The sequence below is a fragment of the Gorilla gorilla genome, chromosome 10 (assembly GCF_029281585.2).
Source record: "Gorilla gorilla gorilla isolate KB3781 chromosome 10, NHGRI_mGorGor1-v2.1_pri, whole genome shotgun sequence".
Classification (NCBI taxonomy): Eukaryota; Metazoa; Chordata; class Mammalia; order Primates; family Hominidae; genus Gorilla; species Gorilla gorilla.
This window is the reverse complement of record NC_073234.2, coordinates 31113624-31135191: the sequence shown is the minus strand read 5'-3', so window position 1 is coordinate 31135191 and position 21568 is coordinate 31113624. Positions and strand designations below refer to the sequence as shown.

Sequence of the window (21568 nt, the reverse complement as noted above, 5' to 3'; positions counted from 1 at the left end):
TCCCATAACCTTTGTTTCAGCATTTATCATACTGTGTTATAATTACTTAAGTTTGAAACCAGCCTTTACCACTTAGTACCTGTATGAATTTGCAAGTTACTCAAATTCTACATGTTTCAATTTTCTTTCTTTCTTTTTTTTTTTTTGCAGATATACCCATTTATTTAAAAATCACATATTTCTTTTCTTTTTTTTTTTTTATTGATCATTCTTGGGTGTTTCTCGCAGAGGGGGATTTGGCAGGGTCATAGGACAGTAGTGGAGGGAAGGTCAGCAGACAAACAAGTGAACAAAGGTCTCTGGTTTTCCTAGGCAGAGTGTTTGTGTCCCTGGGTACTTGAGATTAGGGAGTGGTGATGACTCTTAACGAGCATGCTGCCTTCAAGCATCTGTTTAACAAAGCACATCTTGCACCGCCCTTAATCCATTTAACCCTGAGTGGACACAGCACATGTTTCAGAGAGCACAGGGTTGGGGGTAAGGTCATAGATCAACAGGATCCCAAGGCAGAAGAATTTTTCTTAGTACAGAACAAAATGAAAAGTCTCCCATGTCTACTTCTTTCTCCACAGACACAGCAACCTTCCGATTTCTCAATCTTTTCCCCACCTTGCCCCCTTTTCTATTCCACAAAACTGCCATTGTCATCATGGCCCGTTCTCAATGAGCTGTTGGGTACACCTCCTAGACGGTGGTGGCCGGGCAGAGGGGCTCCTCACTTCCCAGTGGGGGCGGCCGGGCAGAGGCGCCCCTCACCTCCCGGACGGGGCGGCCGGCCGGGCGGGGGGCTGATCCCCCACCTCCCTCCCGGATGGGGCGGCTGGCCGGGCAGGGGGCTGACCCCCCCACCTCCCTCCCGGATGGGGCGGCTGGCCTGGCGGGGGCTGACCCCCACCTCCCTCCCAGACGGGGTGGCTGCCGGGCGGAGACTCTTCTCACTTCCCAGACGGGGTGGCAGCCGGGTGGAGGGGCTCCTCACTTCTCAGACTGGGCGGTTGCCAGGCGGAGGGTCTCCTCACTTCTCAGATGGGGCGGCCGGGCAGAGACGCTCCTCACCTCCCAGACGGGGTCGCGGCCGGGCTGAGGCGCTCTTCACATCCCAGACGTGGCGGCGGGGCAGAGGAGCTCCCCACATCTCAGACGATGGGCGGCCGGGCAGAGACGCTCCTCACTTCCTAGATGGGATGGCGGCTGGGAAGAGGCACTCCTCACTTCCCAGGTGGGATGGTGGCCGGGCAGAGACGCTCCTCACTTTCCAGACTGGGCAGCCAGGCAGAGGGGCTCCTCACATCCCAGACGATGGGCGGCCAGGCAGAGACGCTCCTCACTTCCCAGACGGGGTGGCAGCCGGGCAGAGGCTGCAATCTCCGCACTTTGGGGGGCCAAGGCAGGCGGCTGGCAGGTGGAGGTTGTAGGGAGCCTAGATCACTCCACTGCACTCCAGCCTGGGCGCCATTGAGCACTGAGTTAACGAGACTCCGTCTGCAATCCCGGCACCTCGGGAGGCCGAGGCTGGAGGATCACTCGCGGTTAGGAGCTGGAGACCAGCCCAGCCAACACAGCGAAACCCCGTCTCCACCAAAAAAATTCGAAAACCAGTCAGGCGTGGCGGCACGCGCCTGCAATCGCAGGCACTCCGCAGGCTGAGGCAGGAGAATCAGGCAGGGAGGTTACAGTGAGCCGAGTTGGCAGCAGCACAGTCCAGCTTTGGCTCGGCATGAGAGGGAGACCGTGGAAAGGGGAGAGGGAGAGGGAGAGGGAGCATGTTTCAATTTTCTTATCTCTTGAAATAGGACAGTATTACAACTTACCTTCATGGGCTTGTTGTAAGAATCAAATTATTAAATATGTAAAGCACTTAAAAAAGAGCCTGGAATCTTGAAAGAGTCATGAGAATCCTTCTCAATGGTGCTTTAGGCAGCAAATATTAGCTGGCAAGTGCTCAAATATTAGGTATTGTTATTCTTACTGATCAGTTTCACTCACTATAGTTCATCCTTGTATACTTGGATCTAGAACAGTGTCTGCATTTAATAAATTTCTTTGAAGGACCAATTAAATAAGGAAGGGGCAGAGGAAGACGCTATCACATGGTATCTCATAGGGTGAAAGAGGAAGGAAGAGGCCAGCTCTTTTAACAAAGTGCTATTTCCATGCTTGTTGAGCTCCACTCTAGAAGAAAGTTTCTTTTTCCTTAGTCATTAAGACTTAATGTTGCTGATCTCTCTGATGGCCAGTGATGGTGGGCATTTTTTCATGTGTCTGTTGGCTGCATAAATGTCTTGTTTTGAGAAGTGTCTGTTCATATCCTTCGCCCACTTTTTGATCGGATTGTTTGTTTTTTTCTTGTAAATTTGTTTAAGTTCTTTGTAGATTCTGGATATTCGCCCTTTGTCAGATGGGTAGATTGTAAAAATTTTCTTCCATACTGTAGGTTGCCTGTTCACTCTGATGGTAGTTTCTTTTGCTGTGCAGAAGCTCTTTAGTTTAATTAGATCCCATTTGTCAATTTCGGCTTTTGTTGCCATTACTTTTGGTCTTTTAGTCATGAAGTCCTTGCCCATGACTATGGCCTGAATGGTATTGCCTAGGGTTTCTTCTAGGGTTTTTATGGTTTTAGGTCTAACATGTAAGTCTTTAATCCATCTTGAATTAATTTTGTATAAGGTGTAAGGAAGGGATCCAGTTTCAGCTTTCTACATATGGCTAGCCAGTTTTCCCAGCACCATTTATTAAATAGGGAATCCTTTCCCCATTTCTTGTTTTTGTCAGGTTTGTCAAAGATCAGATGGTTGTAGATATGTGGTATTATTTCTCAGGGCTCTATTCTGTTCCGTTGGTCTATATCTCTGTTTTGGTACCAGTACCATGCTGTTTTGATTATTGTAGCCTTGTAGTATAGTTTGAAGTCAGGTAGCGTGAGCCTCCAGCTTTGTTCTTTTGGCTTAGGATTGTCTTGGCAATGCGGGCTCATTATTGGTTCCATATGAACTTTAAAGTAGTTTTTTCCAATTCTGTGAAGAAAGTCATTAGTAGTTTGATGGGGATGGCATTGAATCTATAAATTACCTTGGGCAGTATGGCCATTTTCACGATATTGATTCTTCCTATCCATGAGCATGGAATGTTCTTCCATTTGTTTGTGTCCTCTTTTATTTCGTTGAGTAGTGGTTTGTAGTTCTCCTTGAAGAGGTCCTTCACATACCTTGTAAATTGGATTCCTAGGTATTTTATTCTCTTTGAAGCAATTGTGAATGGGAGTTCACTCATGATTTGACTCTCTGTTTGTTATTGGTGTATAGGAATGCTTGTGATTTTTGCACGTTGATTTTGTATCCTGAGACTTCGCTGAAGTTGCTTATCAGCTTAAGGAGATTTTGGGCTGAGACGATGGGGTTTTCTAGATATACAATCATGTCATCTGCAAACAGGGACAATTTGACTTCCTGTTTTCCTAGTTGAATACCCTTTATTTCTTTCTCGTGCCTCATTGCCCTGGCCAGAACTTCCAACACTATGCTGAATAGGAGTGGTGAGAGAGGGCATCCCTGTCTTGTGCCAGTTTTCAAAGGGAATGCTTCCAGTTTTTGCCCATTCAATATGGTATTATTGGCTGTATGTTTGTCATAAATAGCTCTTATTTTGAGATACATCCCATCAATACCTAGTTAATTGAGAGTTTTTAGCATGAAGGGCTGTTGAATTTTGTCAAAGGCCTTTTCTGCATCTATTGAGATAATCATGTGGTTTTTGTCTTTGGCTCTGTTTATATGCTGGATTACATTTATTGATTTGTGTATGTTGAACCAGCCTTGCATGCCAGGGATGAAGCCAACTTGATTGTGGTGGATAAGCTTTTTGATGTGCTGCTGGATTCGGTTTGCTAATATTTTATTGAGGATTTTTGCATTGATGTTCATTAGGGATATTGGTCTAAAATTCTCTTTTTTTGTTGAAATGCAAATTAAAACCACAGTGAGATACCATCTCATACCAGTTAGAATGGCAATCATTAAAAAGTCAGGAAACAACAGGTGCTGGAGAGGATGTGGAGAAACAGGAATGGTTTTACACTGTTGGTGGGACCATAAACTAGTTCAACCATTGTGGAAGACAGTGTGGCAATTCCTCAAGGATCTAGAACTAGAAATACCATTTGACCCAGCCATCCCATTACTGGGTATATACCCAAAGGATTATAAATCATGCTGCTATAAAGACACATGCACACATATGTTTATAGCGGCACTATTCACAATAGCAAAGAGTTGGAACCAACCCAAATGTCCTTCAATGATAGACTGGATTAAGAAAATGTGGCACATATACACCATGGAATACTATGCAGCCATAAAAAAGGATGAGTTCATGTCCTTTGTAGGGACATGGATGAAACTGGAAACCATAATTCTGAGCAAACTATCGCAAGGACAGAAAACCAAACACTGCATGTTCTCACTCATAGGTGGGAACTGAACAATGAGAACACTTGGACACAGGATGGGGAACATCACACACTGGGGCCTGTCGTAGGGTTGGGGGAAGGGGCAAGGGATAGCATTAGGAGATATACCTAACGTAAATGACAAGTTAACGGGTGCAGCACACCAACATGGCACATGTATACATATGTAACAAACCTGCATGTTGTGCACATGTACCCTAGAACTTAAAAAAAAAAAAGACTTAATGTTACTGATCTCAATGTGATGTTGCAAAGGCAACAGTTTGGTTAATCTAAGCTGGAGTAGCTAATAGTTTCCCAATGGACTTTACACTTTAAAAGATGATATGTGCTAACCAATCACCTCTCTCCTCTTGGTAGTATTTTTGTTGCCATCACAAAGTCAGGGACAGGGGTAGGCTCGATAAATTGCAGGGCCAAGAGCAAAATGAAATGTGGGGGTTCCAGCTAGGAAAGTCACTTTCCCCTTCTACCCCAAACTGCAGATGGTCAGCCTACAAATGATCCTGCCAGGATTCGCTTGGTACCTGAATTGGGGGTGGGCAAGAGGACCCCACTGAGTCACCCACCTAAAGTGGCATCTCACTGCTGGCTCAGGATGGGGATGGCCATTTCCTCTCTGCAACCCAGTTTCTGTCCCTAGTGGAGGCGGGTGGCTGGAGGCAGGACTGCACATGAGCCACAGTGCTAAGCCAAGCTCTGTTACCCCATTGGACTTTATACACAAAATGAAAATTCAAAGATACAGTTATTAAGAATTTAAAGATAATTACCACAGAACAAGGTCCTGGACCTTTTGAGCCCACGACTCTATGCAGCTGTACTGGCTGCCTGCCCATGAAGCCCACCTTGGTGAAGAGCATTTTTTAGATATACCCCTCTCTCTGGGTAGGGTCTCCTTTGTGGGCAGTCCAATTCTGCCTGGGAATTTGGACTTTAGGACAACTCTCCATTATTGGTCAGTTTCTTGGCTGCTGCTGCTTTGGAACATACAGGTCACTAAAAGCACCATTTTTTAAAAAACAAATTTACCTTTTTTCTATCATTACCAATCCACATAGATGTACTCAAATTAATGGTTGTGGACATGATGCATTAGCCACGTTTCTCTTAATTTCGCTACAGGGAGGTATTATTGTTTCTATTTTACATACTGGAGACTGAGGCTCAGAGTAGTTGATAAGTACCTTTCCTGAAGTCATGTATTAATTGGCAGAGCTGAAATTTAAACTTGGGAGAGACTGTCTTATTCTTCAGCCTGTACTGGCTCTCATGTAAGTTTTAGCATTAAATCTATATGACACATATGTTCTGGCAGCAGCTTTTTGCCTCAGGAACTTCCTATTTATTTATTTATTTATTTATTTTTATTATTTTGTATTTTTTCTAGATGGAGTCTTGCTCTGTAGCCCAGGCTGGAGTGTAGTGGCATGATCTCAGTTCACCGCAACCTACGCCTTCTGGGTTCGAGCAATTCTCCTGCCTTGGCCTCCCGAGTAGCTGGGATTACAGGCATGCACCACCACGCCTGGCTAATTTTTGTATTTTTAGTAGAGACGGGGTTTCACCATGTTGGCCAGGCTGGTCTCCAACTCCTGACCTCATGATCTGCTAGCCTCGGCCTCCCAAAGTGCTGGGATTACAGGCGTGAGCCACCGCTCCCAGCCTAGGAATTTCCCATTTAGTGAACTTAGTGTGTATGCTTGTAAGTGCTCTAGAGTTTTTAAGCCCTATAAAGATTTTAGTTATTAATAGAGATTTGGTCCTTTATGCAATAAGATTGTGCATCTAGGAGTTTGATTTTTTTTTCTAGTGTTTTGCTCACAAGATTTCTAGTCTGCTCAGATTTTTCCTTTGAGCATGCTTTTTATCCTTAACTTTGCCATCACCTCGGAGTAGCTTCTTTTGGTTAGTATTCTCTGTATTCCTGAGTCCTTGTGTGTCAGAGAATGTAAGAGTTGAAAATGGTAGACTCCCACAAGGAAACAAACATTGCTTTTTAAAAGCTCATTAAAAACTATCTAAAGTGACCTCAAGGGACCTTTAGAGGCTTCTTTGAAAAGCTTTGTTTACTAGTAGCCTTCTGTACTAGTCAGAGTTCTCCAGAGACAGAAATAATAGGATATCTATTTATGGATGGATGGGTGGATGGATGGGTGGATGGATGGATGGATGATAAGGGGCTTATTAGGGGAACTGGCTAACACAATTGTGGAGGCCGAGAAGTCCCACGATAGGCCATCTGCAAGCTGGAGAACCAGGGAAGTTGATGGTGAACCAGGGAAGCTGAGGGCCCAAGAGCCTGAGGAGCTGCAGGTGTGAGTCTCAGGGTCCAAAAACCAGAGACCCTGGAGTTCTAACATCCAAGGTCAGGAGAAGAAGGGTGTCCTGACTATGGAAGAGTGGGAAGAAATTCACCCTTCCTCCACCTTTTTGTTACATCTGGTCCCCCCCCAGTCGATTGGATGGGTGCCCATCCACATTCAGGGCAGCAGATCCTCCTCACCAGGCCACCGACTCACACACCAGTCTCTCCCAGAAACACCGTCACAGATACACCCAGAAGTAATGTTTTACCAGCTCTCTAGGTATTCCTTAATTTAGTGAAGTTGGCACCCAAAATTAATCATCACACCTTCTGTTTAGGAATGTCAGTGGTGGAGAATGTGGACTGTACTATCTGACAGATGTGGCTCAAATCTTGCCTCTGCCCTATGATCTTGGGACTTTAAACATTTTTCATAACCTCTTTAAGGCCTCAGCATCTTCACCTGTAAAATGGGAGTAATACTATTCTCAGGTTATTGTAAGGATCACATGAACTAAGGTATATGATGTGTTTGGTGTTGTACCTGGCACATAGAGTGCTATCAGCGAGTATTAGCTATTATTATAGATTAAAGGATCTAGGCTTAGAAGAGTAACTCAGGGATGTAGTCTGTGCTATATTAGAGCAATCTGCATAGACATGCCTGCATGGACTAAGGGGTCAGAATAAGACCAAATGAAAGTCTCTTGAGAGTCATGTCTCAGGTTTGGTAGATTTAGCTCCACCATGGACTGTTTAACGTGGCATGCTTAATGATTTAATCTGAGGTCCTTGGAGTGAAGGTGTATGCTTGTATGTGGATTCAACAAACATTTATTAAGCACCTGCTATTGCCAGGACTTTGTAGCTGCTGGTATTACAAAAAAAAGCAAGTTGGCCTGTGTCCTTTTGTAGTTTATATTCCAACTATGAGACAAATATGCAAACAAATGACTGATATTAAATACAACACAAGTGCTTTAAGGTACTTAAAATGCCCTAGGGCATAATAATGCAGAATGCCCTAGGGCATAAAGTGAGTTGGAAGGAAGTTGTTCTTTGTTAATATTTTATCTTCAGGGCTAAGAATGTTCTTATTATAGAAGGACCTTCAGTAAGTTCGATGAATTATTTTGATATTTTTAGTATAGATTGATCCTTCAAACACCAAACATATTGAAAATGTAACTTAACTTTGGGTATTTAAGTGACAGAAGCCCATCTTTAAATTTTCCTAACAATATTATTTATCCTTTATCTTCACAACTTAGGTGAATAGGAGTTATAGGCAAAATCTTGTTAATTATGTGAAGACTACCTATAGCTGCAATGTGCAAAAGGGTTTCTTAGCCACTCAGGGTGGGTGTGTTTCTAAATGATCATTTACATCTATGGGAAGTATAGCTGGCAGATGAGAAATGAATCTAATATTAGTTAGAATAAAAGTGATATTAATTATAATAATAGATATTCGCAATTAAAATATTAGCTACTATGTATTAAACACTATCTACCAGAAATAACACTAGGAAATATATCTATTTCGGTAGTTTATATACAAAATTAAAATAATATTTCTGTGAAGAGCGAATTCCCCTCATTTACTATTTGTTTAGCTAATTTTAAAGTTTGTAGAAAAAGTGGAAAAATGCTACTCTTTCTTAGTTTCTGAGTTTTTAATGGCGGGAGTCATAGGGAAGTTTTTCATGTACTTACAAAAAGCACCTGAGGAATATAGAGCAGATAGATCCAAATCATAAACGTGTATTGGTAAATGAGCAAAAATGGAAAATAATTGGTGTCGCAGGACTGTTGAAACAGTTTTAATAATCTTTAAAAAAAAGTCACTAGGATATGCTTTGAGAACTATATCTTCTACAACGCGGTAGCATCATTAAGTTTTTAATATTTGGGTATATAATAGTTAGCATCATGGGCTCTGAAGCCGGACTTTCTGTTTTCAATTTTAGTTCTTCACTTACCAGTGTCACTTTGGGCAAATAATTTAATGTCTTCATGCCTCAATTTTATCATCTGTTAATTTAGGATAATAATAGAACTTCCCTCATAGGGTCATTGTGAGGATTAAATGAGTTCATATACATTAGGCACTTAGAGCAGAGCCTGGAACATAGTAAGCTCTCAGTAGATGTTAGTTGTTGTTGTTGTTGTCATTATTTTTCTTTGTAGAAAGGAGGAGGGATGGAACTTCTGATGCTTATTTTTAATCTATGTTACAGAATCTTCCCTTTGGTATATTTTTTCTAAACTGTTTTGTTTGTTTCAGCCTTCTTAAAGTCACACTTTGCAACCCTTTCTGAACTAAAGTGTCTAGGCTTTGAACTTCAGTAGCTGGTAATGTCATAAAAGGAGAAAATCAAACATTATATGTCTTTTGTTTAACCTCTATTACGGCACCAAATAGTATTACAATTTATTGATATTTATGGTGGTATTTTCTATTGAGCTGTGAGCTTTTTGAAAGAAGAGACCTACACTATTGTGTTTAGTACACTGTCTGGTACTAGGTATGAGGCCTGAGCCCCTAATAGTTGTTCTGTTAACTATACTAACATCTCATTTATCAGGTTTACCTAATAGTGTGCTTTTCAAATTCAAAAACAACTGAGTTTCCTAGCTGTCTAGCTACATGAATTAAAGTACGTTACTTTAAATATGAAGATTTTATTTTTTTAAGTATTTAGGATAATTTTTCTTATAAGCATTGAGCACATCCCATCCTTCATAAGCATAATGTAAATTCATCATCATGCGTAGTGTTTATTGGGGCTGTAATATAGTGTCTCCATGGAGGGTATGGATATATGCTTGGTTGTATGGTTCTATATCACATACTCTCAGGATGCCTTATGCATTTTTTCTTTGCATCTTATGTATTATTTTTCTCTTATTATCATAATACATCAATTTCTTTCTTCTATTCTTTCTTTCTGCCACATCTAGCAACCCTAGCTTCCTAAATTCAAATTTAATGCTTCTAACCTGCTGCAGATTGATTTGCTTACTAACTTCATTAGAACCTATAGAAAAAGAAAGATTTATTAATAAGATCTTAACCAAGCTTGAGGGCATCTTCTGTGAGTAAAATGCAGAAGATCAGCACATAGAGGGTGTGACATCTATTTAGCTAGCCATATAGGTTTTACACTTACTTTATGACATTGCTGAGGTTGTCATATATGTGTGGCCTCCAGGCAAGTGATTTTTTATTATATTAACCTCTGTACAGAAGAGTGAAATTCTCTTCAGTATTTCCGTAGTGTTAACTTATGGCATTGGAATTCAAATCCAGATCTCCCTTACTCCAAAGTCCATTTTCCTTGGTGCTAGACTCATGTTATAAAAAAGTTAATATTGTTAACAGTTCATTAAAGTGACATGGTACTAGGGTAGTTTTTGGTTTAAAACACAAACTCGGCCAGGCACAGTGGCTCATGATTGTAATTCCAGCACTTTAGCAGGCTGAGGCAGGAGGATTGCTTGAGCTCAGGAGTTTGAGACTAGCCTGGGCAACATAGTGAGACCTTATCTCTACAAAAGAATTTAAAAATTAGCTGGGTGTGGTGGTACGCACCTGTAGTCCTAGCTACTTGGGAGGCCAAGGTGGAAGGATTGCTTGAGCCCAGGAGGTTGAGGCTGCAGTGAGCTATGATAATGACACTGTACTTCAGCCTGGGCAATAGAGCAAGACCCTGTCACAAAACACAAAAAAACACAAACTCTTTGTCTTTGTCCTATTATTGGCATTTTTTTCTATATGTTTTAACAAATATTCCCAATTACAGATTGTTTAAATATTTAATTGATAGATACATATTCAACATATATTTTACAACAGTAAGTTACACAGATATAGGTTACATTTAATAGCATGCACTTTTAAAAGGTCTACAATTTAAATAACCTGATTACTATGTTTATTTGTAGGCTTTGAGCTCAATATACATGCGCATCTACATAGAAGTACTTAAATGTGTCTATTTTATTTACAGTTTATAAAACGCTAGAAAAATATTAAAAAGATTCAAAATTAAGTAGCTTTGAGGCATTTAGGATTAGACATGGATTCAAATCATAGTTTTAATCTTAGAATGTTAGCTTTTTCAGTACTTCCTAGGGTTACTGTAAGGATTAAGTCAAGTAGCATTAACGTGGGATGCGCCATAAGACAATATTTGATCCTTCATGATTTCTTTCCTCTTCATTTTTTCCATCTATATAATTTTGAATCTTGATAAAAAAAGAGGGAGCAAAAAAGTATAGGAAAGAATGAAATATATTTCTTAAGCAAAAGCAACTATGGGTTGCATATTGTGCTTCAAAATGAATATTTTTCTTTTATCATTTTGTTACATGCAGAACACCTTTAACTTAGTCTTCATTGGACTGAAGTAGAAACGTAAGAATTGGAGCTTATTTTCATTTCTGAGGTGAGTTCATTTGTAGAAAAATTAGTATATTTAAATCAGTCTACTGTTTCTTTGGAAACTTTGTCATTTGCATGTATTTGGGAATGCTACAGTTATCCATGAAATGCTGTTAGTGTGAAGTCGTGGTGAGGGTTCCAGGCTAGGCATTCGGAGCTCCCTGTCAACACCTGGGCTGTGCTACAGATGCCCTTCAGTGTTGTGACCCTAGTTCCTTGACATCTTTGTGTCAGTTTGCTTATTTTTAAAATGGGAATGATATGGCAGTTGGCCCTGCTTACCTTCCAGCTTACATGTTATAAGAATCAATTGAGATCATGGATATGAAAGTATTTTATTATGAACAATGTAAGGCAGAAGTATTAATATTGTGAAGTGTCACAGTGAGTTAAATGGGAATTAACAAAGTTACGTGCAGAGAATCTTTTTTGTTTTTTTTTGTTTGTTTGTTTTTTGTTTTTGAGACAGAGTCTCGCTCTGTACGGAGTCTCGCTCTGTCGCCCAGGCTGGAGTGCAGTGGCGCGATCTCGGCTCACTGCAAGCTCCCCCTCCCGGGTTCACGCCATTCTCCTGCCTCAGCCTCCCGAGTAGCTGGGACCACAGGCGCCCACCACCATGCCCGGCTAATTTTTTGTATTTTTAGTAGAGACGGGGTTTCACCGTGTTAGCCAGGATGGTCTCGATCTCCTGACCTCGTGATCCACCCGCCTCAGCCTCCCAAAGTGCTGGGATTACAGGCGTGAGCCGCCGTGCCCAACCACAGAGAATCTTTTTAAGCATGAAAACTTTTGAATGTTATTGTAGCCTAATGCCCCTGGAACAGTAGTAAAACAGGGCCATCTTATATGTTGTTTCTGAATAAACTGGCAAACAAATAGAAGAAAAGGAAGAGGAGGAAGCAGCTGAGGAGGAGAGAAAACAAAACTAAACTGATTATATGGTCTTGAAAGCATTGACATTTTTAGAACTACACATCACTTGAAAATTTTTGAAGGAATTGTTAATCTATAGGTTATTAAAAATGAATTTTCTGGCCAGGCATGATGACTCACTCCTGTAATCCCAGAACTTTGGGGAGGCTGAGATGGGAGGATTACTTGAGCTCAGGAGTTTGAGACTAGTCTGGGCAACATGGAGAGACCCTTTCTCTACAAAAAATACAAAAATTAGCTGAGGGTCTCACTGACTTGGGAGGCTGAGGTGGGAGGATCACTTGAGTCCAGGAGGTGAAGGCTGCAGTGAGCTGAGATTGCATCACTGTACTCCAGCCTGGGTGACAGAGTGAGACCCTTTTCCAAGAAAATAAAAATAAAAATGTATTTTCCATTAAAAACCAGCTTACATTATTTTCAATGTTTTTACATTTCTTGCTGTGGAGAAAAGCCTAGTCCCTTCTCTAGAATTTTAATCATTCATCTGGATGCCTTGATATATGTGGTATGATGCTTAGTAAAATGGAATGGATATTTCTTCTATCTCCATTAGTTTTTCTGTTTGTTTGTTTTTCTTTTTACCTGCTTTTATTTCTGTTGTTGTTATTCTTCTTCCATCCACCAAGAACATGTGGTCCTCTTATCTGTGGGCTGAGGTGTTTTCACATGTCCTTTTATTCTTTCTTCATCTCACAAAAGGTATATCTAGGCTTTTTAAAGGTGCCAAGATACTATTTAATGAACAATATGATATGGATTGGCTCTGTGTCCTCACCCAAATCTCATCTCAAATTATAATCCCCAGAATCCCCATGTGTTGAGGGAGGGACCTGGTGGGAGGTGATTGGGTCATGGGAATGGTTTTCCCCATGCTGTTCTCACGATAGAGAGTGAGTTCTCATGAGATCTGATGGTTTTATTAAGTGTTTGACAGTTCCTCCTTCACACACTCTCCCCTCTCGCCTGTTAGACGGGCTTGCTTCCCCTTCACCTTCCACTGTGATTCTAAGTTTCCTGAGGCCTCCCAGCTATGCTTCCTGTTAAGCCCGTGGAACTGTGAGTCAATTAAACCTCTTTCCTTTATAAATTACCCAATCTTGTGTAGTATCTTTATAGCAGTGTGAAAATGGACGAATACATTATATTTCTTTCCAGTATCTGTTTTGGGAGAGGAATGCTGGTCAGCTGCTAGTAAAATCATCTCCATGTACTCCATTATTTAGGTATCGTTCAATTCTAGTGTGGTAGTCATGACTACCTAGGTGGTCATTTTTGTCTAATGTTGCAGCTGCTATTTCTGTGTCTTAGTCTACAAGAAAACGTTGTATTTTCCTCACATAGCTTACTTATTCTGTTCCTTGCATAATGACCGAGGTGGCTGTATTCAAAGCCTTAACAATGATTAACAACATGTCCTTTAATCTTCAGCGCTAGCTCAAGAGTTTTATTCTCCTGTGGCCACTGTAACCTCCAAACTATGAGTAATCTGGCAAGTACTTTTGTGTTCTCTTTATTGCAAATCATATTCTTTTTCATCTTTAAGAAATGTTGTTTCTTAGTAAACAGTAGGTCATTTATTTGACTTCTCCAAATAATAATTGACTATTTAAAGAAAAATAGTTTTAAGGAACATTTACCAGTTGCTTTTTTATGTAGATAGTGAGTGTAGGATGTAGCAGATAGGCCGGGCTTCATAGTCTTCACTGTTTAGTTTTGGGCATGCATGCTCTCTGAGCCTTAAATTTTATAGTTGTAAAAGGGGTGTAGTGTTGGGATTGTTAGGATTAAATGAGATAGTGTATATAAAATGCCTAGTACATTGTGGAGCACAAAGAAGTTCACAGAATAATGTAAGTATTGTTATTACTGATATCTTCTCCTCATTGTTGTTGTCATTATCACCATGATTATGTGGGAAAACCTAAAGGGAGTTTTGTACTAATGGGCTCAAAATGGAATGCATTGTTGATGAAGGTCTCGATACAGTAGATCACCTTGACAAATTGTGTGTAGTCATAGTTTCTTTGATACACCATTCATCTTCGTTAAGATGAGAATGTCCAGCCAGCCCTAGAGATATGTCAACATTTCTGGCTGAGATTACTATAGACTTATGAAAATGGGTTAATTGGTCACTAATGAGCTGCATTACTGGGAATAGGGTTAGAGTTTTATGAAATGTGTAGTTTCACTTTAGACTTACCTACTCTCAGGAGTAGGCAGTTATTTAAGTAGTAGCCAATTTGAAAGAAAAAAATCTACCTTTTCAGTTTGTTTCCTTTTTATGGATAAAATGAAAAAATTCCATCCTGAAATCAGATTTTAAGGAACAGATATATATAGTGATTAACCACCCAGCTTCCTTTTGCCTACACACACACATGCACACACACACTTTATCTTCTGTTTTTCATTCAGAATATGACTGCAGAAGCTGTAGGGGTTAGCTAACAGCACATTGAACAGCTTTTTGCTGCCAGTTTGGGGGATGATTGAAATTATTGACCCTTACACGAAGACAAAATGAAATATTTTTATGCAAGAATACTAGAAAAAAATCTTCTCTATTCAGAAGATACTTTAGCTCTTAGAATCTTCAGCATGAAGTCACATGATGTGAAAAAGCCAATTAAAAGTCAATTAAGGCCAGGTGCGGTGGCTCATGCCTATAATCCCAGCACTTTGGGATGCCAAGGTGGGTGGATCACCTGAAGTCAGGAGTTCGAGACCAGCCTGGCCTACATGGTGAAACCCCGTTTCTACTAAAAATACAAAAATTAGCCAGGCGTGGTGGCAGGCACCTGTAATCCCAGCTTTCGGGAATCTGAGGCAGGAGAGTAGCTGGAACCTGGGAAGCTGAGGTTGCAGTGAGCCGAGATTGTGCCATTGCACTTCAGCCTGGGCAACACAGTGAGACTCCATCTAAAAAAAAAAAAAGTCAATTAAATATTTTTAATAGTGGAAGGCTTATTAAAATTTTATATTCTGAATTTGTCTTCAAAATACTTTGAAAAGAGAATAAACATTTCCAAGGCTACAGGAATTCTGTTTAGAGGATTTGGTTAAGCTAGCTAAAAACCTGGATAGCAGTTGCCCATGACATTTTAATTATTCTATCTAAAAAAGATGAATTTCTATGTCATATATAGATATGCCTTTAAGGTACTATGATATATATTTTTGACTGAACTTTTTGCACAAGATGCATTTCTGAAATAAGTAAATGGAATATTTGAAATGTCATCTGTGAATCTATTTTTAAAGCAGTATTTAACATCTAATAGACCTTGTGTGCTATTGTAGATGTTCTTATTTATATGTAAAGGAGGGCATGCCATTTGTATCTCTTTTTTTTTTTTTAGTTATATGGGAGATGCAATTATTTTCTGAGGGGAGTGAAGGAAAAGAAGGGCTATTATAATTTGAGGACATAGTTATTATGGGAGACTCTCTTAAGGAACCAACAAGAAAGGAAGTATAGATGAGCAGCGGTTAGAAACTAGTCGATACTGATAACAATGTATAGTGGTCCTAATAGGTTCGTAATTCTCTTAAAAGGAAAACAGGAAGCAAATACAGAGAAGATTTTGTAGTCATATGCCAGGGTAAAGAGAAGTCCCCTGCCCTCAAAGAGTTCATAGTTTGATTTACAAACTAGAATTATCTATCTTAAAGTCCCATCGTTTTTAAGCTGCCTGCAGACAATTATAGTCTAGTTCTAGTGTATCTTGTTGAATCTTTATTTTTCAGAATTGTCTTCAAGTACCTAGCTCCATGCTTACAGTTTATACTCCCCAATATAGGTTAAATTAAACTGGATGGAATCAAGTGCTAAAGAAAATGTCATGATTTTATTCTTCCAGTGATGGACAGCAGAAGCTTTAGAGTAATCAAGATCTGAATTTGAAACCTGGCTCTGCCACTTAACTTATGTGGTCTTGGGCAAGTACCAAACTCTGAGCTTATATTTCTTCTGCTGTAAAATCATGATTATCATACCTATTTCATAAGTTAGCTGAATGGGTAAATGACTCTGTTTGTGTGTGTGTGTGTATTACAAAAGTGTTTATCAAATAACTGTAATTATCAATATGGTTATCAAAACTAAGGAAAAGTTGAGATGCCCCAAAGTTATAGAGATGGGAGTTGATATAATGGAGAGGGTTCCAGGTGACGATGGACTTCAGAAGCTACACAGGTGAATTTACAGTGTTGTGATAGCCAGTACGGAGCCATTTTAGGTTCTTGATCCCTAGAAGTGTATTGTGAATAGTTAAATCAAAATGTATTTAAACAGGATTAATCGGGAGATACTATTCAAGAGGTGTGTAGGGAGGTACAGACCTTGAGAGTTAATCATACCTATGTAAACATTAATGAAGGCACTGTACATATCAAACTAAACTGTATTCCTGCTTATAAAAAGTACCTCAACCTATTTAGACAGATTGAAATCATACACACATTCTGTGAACACAGTGGAGTCAAACTAGAAATCAATAACAGAAAGATAAGTAAATCTCCAACATTGAGAAGATAACACAACACACTTCTAAATAATTCATAGGATAAAGAGAAAATTTCAAGGGAGATAAAAAATACACTGACTAAATGAAAATGAGAACAGAATATATCAAAATTTGTGGGACACAACTAAAGAAATTAAAACTAACAGAAATGCAGAATGCCTTTGATTCCTTTGATGCCATCAGTAGATTGGAGAGGGCTAAGGAAAGAATCGATGAGCTTGGAGGTAGGGCAGTAGAAACTTCCCTAACCGAAGGCATAAGAAGAATGAAAAAACTGAAACAGAATATTTAAGAATTGTGAGACAATTACAAAAGGTGTAACATATGCAGAATGGGAATGCCATGAGGAGAAGAAAAGAGAGAAAGGATCAAAAGAAATATTTGAAATAATAATGACTGAGAATTTTCCAAAATTAATGACAGACATCAAACCACAAATCTTGGAAGCTCAAAATTAATGACAGACGCCAAGCTCAGGACAAACACCAAAAAATCTACAGACAGGCATATCTTATTCAAATTGCAGAAATTCAAAGACAATGGGAAGATTTTGACAGGTTGGGGGGGGTGACTTCACCTTACCTTTAGGGGATTAAGGGTAAGATTACATCGGACATCTCTTCAAAAACTATGTAAGCAAGAAGAGAGTAGAATGAAGTATGTAAAGTAGTGGAAAACAGAAACAAAAATCACTTAGAATTCAGTATCCAGTAAAATTATCCTTCAAAAGTGAAGGAGGAGTAAAGACTTTCTCAGACAAAAGAACTGGGAATTTGCTGCCAGCACAGTGCCTTACAAGAAATGTTTTTAAAAAAGATGGATTTACAAATATTTTCTGCTAGTCTGTGGCTTGTCTTTTCATTTTCTTAACAGTGTCCTTTAGCCCATTTTTACTGGCTTGAATATTTTGCTACCAAAGTTTGATATTAACATATATTGTGCTTTAAATATTTCTAGAAATAGCATCTCTGCAACAAACATTTTCAGTTTAAACTTATTGAAAGTCTCAGGAATGGAGTGTTGTTTTGTGTTCAAGTAAGTCACAAAGCATAAATATTTCATTGAAATATAAATAGTAAAATCTGTGATTTTAGGCCTTGTATTTTCATGTAAAAGATATATGCTATCCTCACATAAATATGGTGGTATTAGGAGCAATGCCTGACTCTTCAAATTCAATTAATGACTCAGCACCCAGGAGAGTGTTCCTTATTATTGTTGCTGTGTTTGTGTAACATTCTCTAAGGTTCTTTGTAGTGAGGAACAGATTACTCTTCTGTGAGTCAGGATCCAGTGTTCTTAAAAGGGCCACTGCTGTAGTTTCTTTAAGCTTCATCTTGGATTGTTATTAGCTTGGCAAGGACACTGGATAAATTATATACACACATACACCCACAAGACACCCCCCTGGTTTGAAAATGGAATCTATGAATTGGCTTCCGTGCCTGCTTTGAGAGTTATTGCCATGGTGATGAATAATCTGCTGAGTTTTATGGTTGGCATGATTCTTCTGGATTAGGTCACTTGTGTTTTCTTTCTATAATACCAGTCGACTACGCTTTTGGTAACAGTTAAAGTTCCATCACTAAAATGCTAGTAGGTAGAATGCAAAACTAATGATTTAGTAGAATTAGCTACATCAATGCTTTTTAATCTGTTGATTATTCCCTTTCAGTGCTAAGTAGCAGGGGCTTACTCATTTCACAGGGCTTTAAATCTTTCCATTGCAATCAGACCTGGTAGGGAATTATTCTATGCTGCAGTTATAAGTTTTTCATCATTTATTAAAGCATTATGGGAGAACCATCTTGATAAAAGCATCTTAGTAAAGGAAACTAGACTTATTTATTTTATTTTATTTTTTGGGGGGATGGAGTCTCGCTCTGTCGCCCAGGCTGGAGTGCAGTGGCACAACCTTGGCTCACTGCAACCTCCACTTCCCAGGTTCGAGTGATTCTCCTGCCTCAGCCTCCTGAGTAGCTGGGATTACAGGCACGCGCCACCACGCCCGGCTAATTTTTGTATTTTTAGTAGAGACGGGGTTTCACCATGTTGGTCAGGCTGGTCTCGAACTCCTGACCTCGTGATCTGCCCACCTCGGCCTCCCAAGGTGCTGGAATTACAGGCGTGAGCCACTGTGCCCAGCCTTATTCTTTATTTTAATGAGTCAGAATTTTAAATACCTTGCTTTACTGTATTTACAAAAGTTGTAGCAATGGGTCAGTTGTCTTAAGTTAAATTTATTAGTATCTACCAACATTAAAGGAAATATTAAAGTGTTTCAATTATGTTTAAAATAAAACACAAGAATGAGGAGTGGTGGACACAAGTAAAACAATGAATTTGGGATAATAAAATGAGTTGTTGATTTAGAAATATATACTATATGCCAAATGGTCAGATCTACTTGGGGATATAGTGAGAGTTAATCTACTTGGAATCGTTGCTTCTAAAGCAAACCCAGTTGTGTAAAGTCCTACGTATAAAGGTAGGTATTAAATCCACGAGGGAAGTAATCAGAACCCCAGGCGCCAGGCTTTGTAAAAAATTTAAACAGTAAAACCGTAGTCACTTGTACTTAACTTAGATTTAACTAAACAAATTCATAAAATTTCCTGAGTGGAATGATGGTTTCAGAGAGCTAGTGAGTTTCAGACCTTGAAAAAATACCACTCACTGAACTGTAGTCATTCTTAACTGTTTAACAATTGAAATCTAAGTTGTCATATGTTTAAATTAGTACAGTTCTGGTTATGCTGTGTCTTTTCCAACTCATAACTTTCAGTAATGAAAATAGCTTTCTATTTAATTAGCCTGAATTAAATTTTCCTCTCTCTTCCTTCTACATCACTAATGAAACTGGAGTAATCATTTCTGCTTCAAGGATGACTATATGATTTCATTTATCCCTAATATAGTACACACTACATAGTAGGCACTTGGTAAATCTTTATTCATTCTTTCAGGAGGCAAAGCAGGAACAGATTAACTAATTACCAGCTCAGACCAAGTTAAGAAAAATAAAGCTACAGATTGTCACTTCAAAATTTGCCTCTTTTTGCTGTCTCACTATTTTAAGGAGTGCCCACTATATCACTAATATCTCTGGCAAGAAAGCATTCCATGTGTATGTATGTAAGTGTGTATCTTCATTTTTTTGCTGTCACCACACAGACATCAGGCTTTTTCACAAAATCTGACCCCCTCCCTTGACCATTTTTTATAACTACCTGGCATGTATCACTACAGAGCTTTTGTTCTGGTCCTTCTACTTGGACTTTGGCAGATATTTGAACTCTTCTGAGCCAGTGCTTTCCTCTTCAGGGATTTGTTTTTAAGATTTTCTTCCTTGCCAACCACAGAGACTGAATTTTATATCCCACAGATGAGTCTGAGATTTCCAGCCCCCTCCGTAAATCGCATCACTCTGTCACTCTTGACAGTGTAATTATCCCTTTTGTTTCTTACTGCTTTCCTGCTTGTAATCTTTGTTCCTCAACATGTCCTTCATCTGAAAAAAAAGGCACCCAATCCTTCTTGCTTTGTCAGCTCTTTAATTTCTCTTGTGAAATAATCCTCAGATATCAGCTCCCCACAAAGGCTTTCTGGAGGAGAAGTGACATTTTGCTTCCTTAAATCTTTCTGTCTATTCAGTTTTCATGAGTGACTGATAACTAGCCATCATATTAAAGTCTTCTGATCTTATATTTAAGTATGATTTTTATTAGATTTATGTTTTGTTCAGTGTTTATGCTGTTCAGTGTATGCATGTGCTATGTGTACACTTTTAATATGTGTATCTATACCTGTATTTGTAAAACAGAGAAACCTAAAGGCCAAATTCTGTATCTTATTTTTGAACCAATCAAGCAGCCTACTGATGTGAGACAAATTTCAACAAATGCTTAAGACACACATCTGATAAATATAAAACTTGTATGTTGACAGAGCTTATAAATTTTTAAAATTCATATTTTTCCATCTTTTTGTTCATTTCTCTGTTATTTGATGATGATGAGTCAGGATTCTTTTGATGAGATAATGAGATCTTTACAGGTCTAATGTCCAAGGTTGATACTGTGGTGGTGAGTGAATCACCATATGATGAAGACCCATTATGTCACCGTATTTTAGAATTTTTCATAAGGTAACAAAGGTATGAGAATTAGGCAGGACAATGTAAATGAAGTGCTGTGTAAACTACAAAATGTATGTGCACACCCACGCAGATTTTTTTTTTTTTTTAGTTTTTTTCCTTTTTTTTTTTGAGACAGGGTATCACTATATTGCCCAGGCCGGATTTGAATTCCTGTTCAATTCTTCTGCTCAAGTGATCCTCCTGCCTCGGCCTCCCAAGTAGCTGGGATTACAGGTGTGAGCCACTGCAACCAGCTACATGACTTTTCCGGAGATCTCTTGAGAGTGATTTCAGGTGATACACAGTTAGTGGTATGAGATAAAGCACATTGCTGCTAAAATTCCAGACAGTCCCCATAAACGAGTAGAAATTGCTTCAGTTATCTAGCAGGTAAGTATCAGATTTGCTGGCTTATCCTGATTTATTGACACAGATCTGTGGACTGGTGGTATCCTATTGGAATGCAGAATGACATTTACCTTGAAAAAGAAAGTGGATTTTTTTTTTCCTAACAAGATACCTAGGAGTGAGTGATCTGTGGATGTTGAATTTTTTTCATTGTGACATAATTCAAAATGACAAAGTGAACTGAAGACTTATTATTTTCATGCATTGTATGCTATTTTAAGTTTTGGAGAAAAGAACTTCAGAGATTTTATTAGTCTGTTTTTACACTGCTGATAAAGACATACCCAAGACTGGGTAATTTATAAAGAAAAAGAGGTTTAATGGACTCACAGTTCCATTT

The 21568-nt window shown here is 39.2% G+C and overlaps 1 protein-coding gene across 6 annotated transcripts in view; it reads left to right on the top strand.

The window, feature by feature from the left end:
* The window catches only part of EPS8 (EGFR pathway substrate 8, signaling adaptor), a 172885-nt gene that overhangs the window by 45295 nt on the left and 106022 nt on the right, over window positions 1–21568 (top strand). The window contains exons 2-3 of one of the 6 annotated variants that reach the window (XM_055358738.2): window positions 11154–11224; window positions 20957–21054. The exons of 3 other annotated variants lie outside the window; for them this stretch is intronic. The gene's annotated coding sequence lies outside the window, so the exon portion shown is untranslated. Of the gene's footprint in view, window positions 1–11153; window positions 11225–20956; window positions 21211–21568 lie in introns of all 6 variants that reach the window. 2 more of the 6 variants (XM_063693829.1, XM_055358736.1) reach the window with 2 other exon arrangements.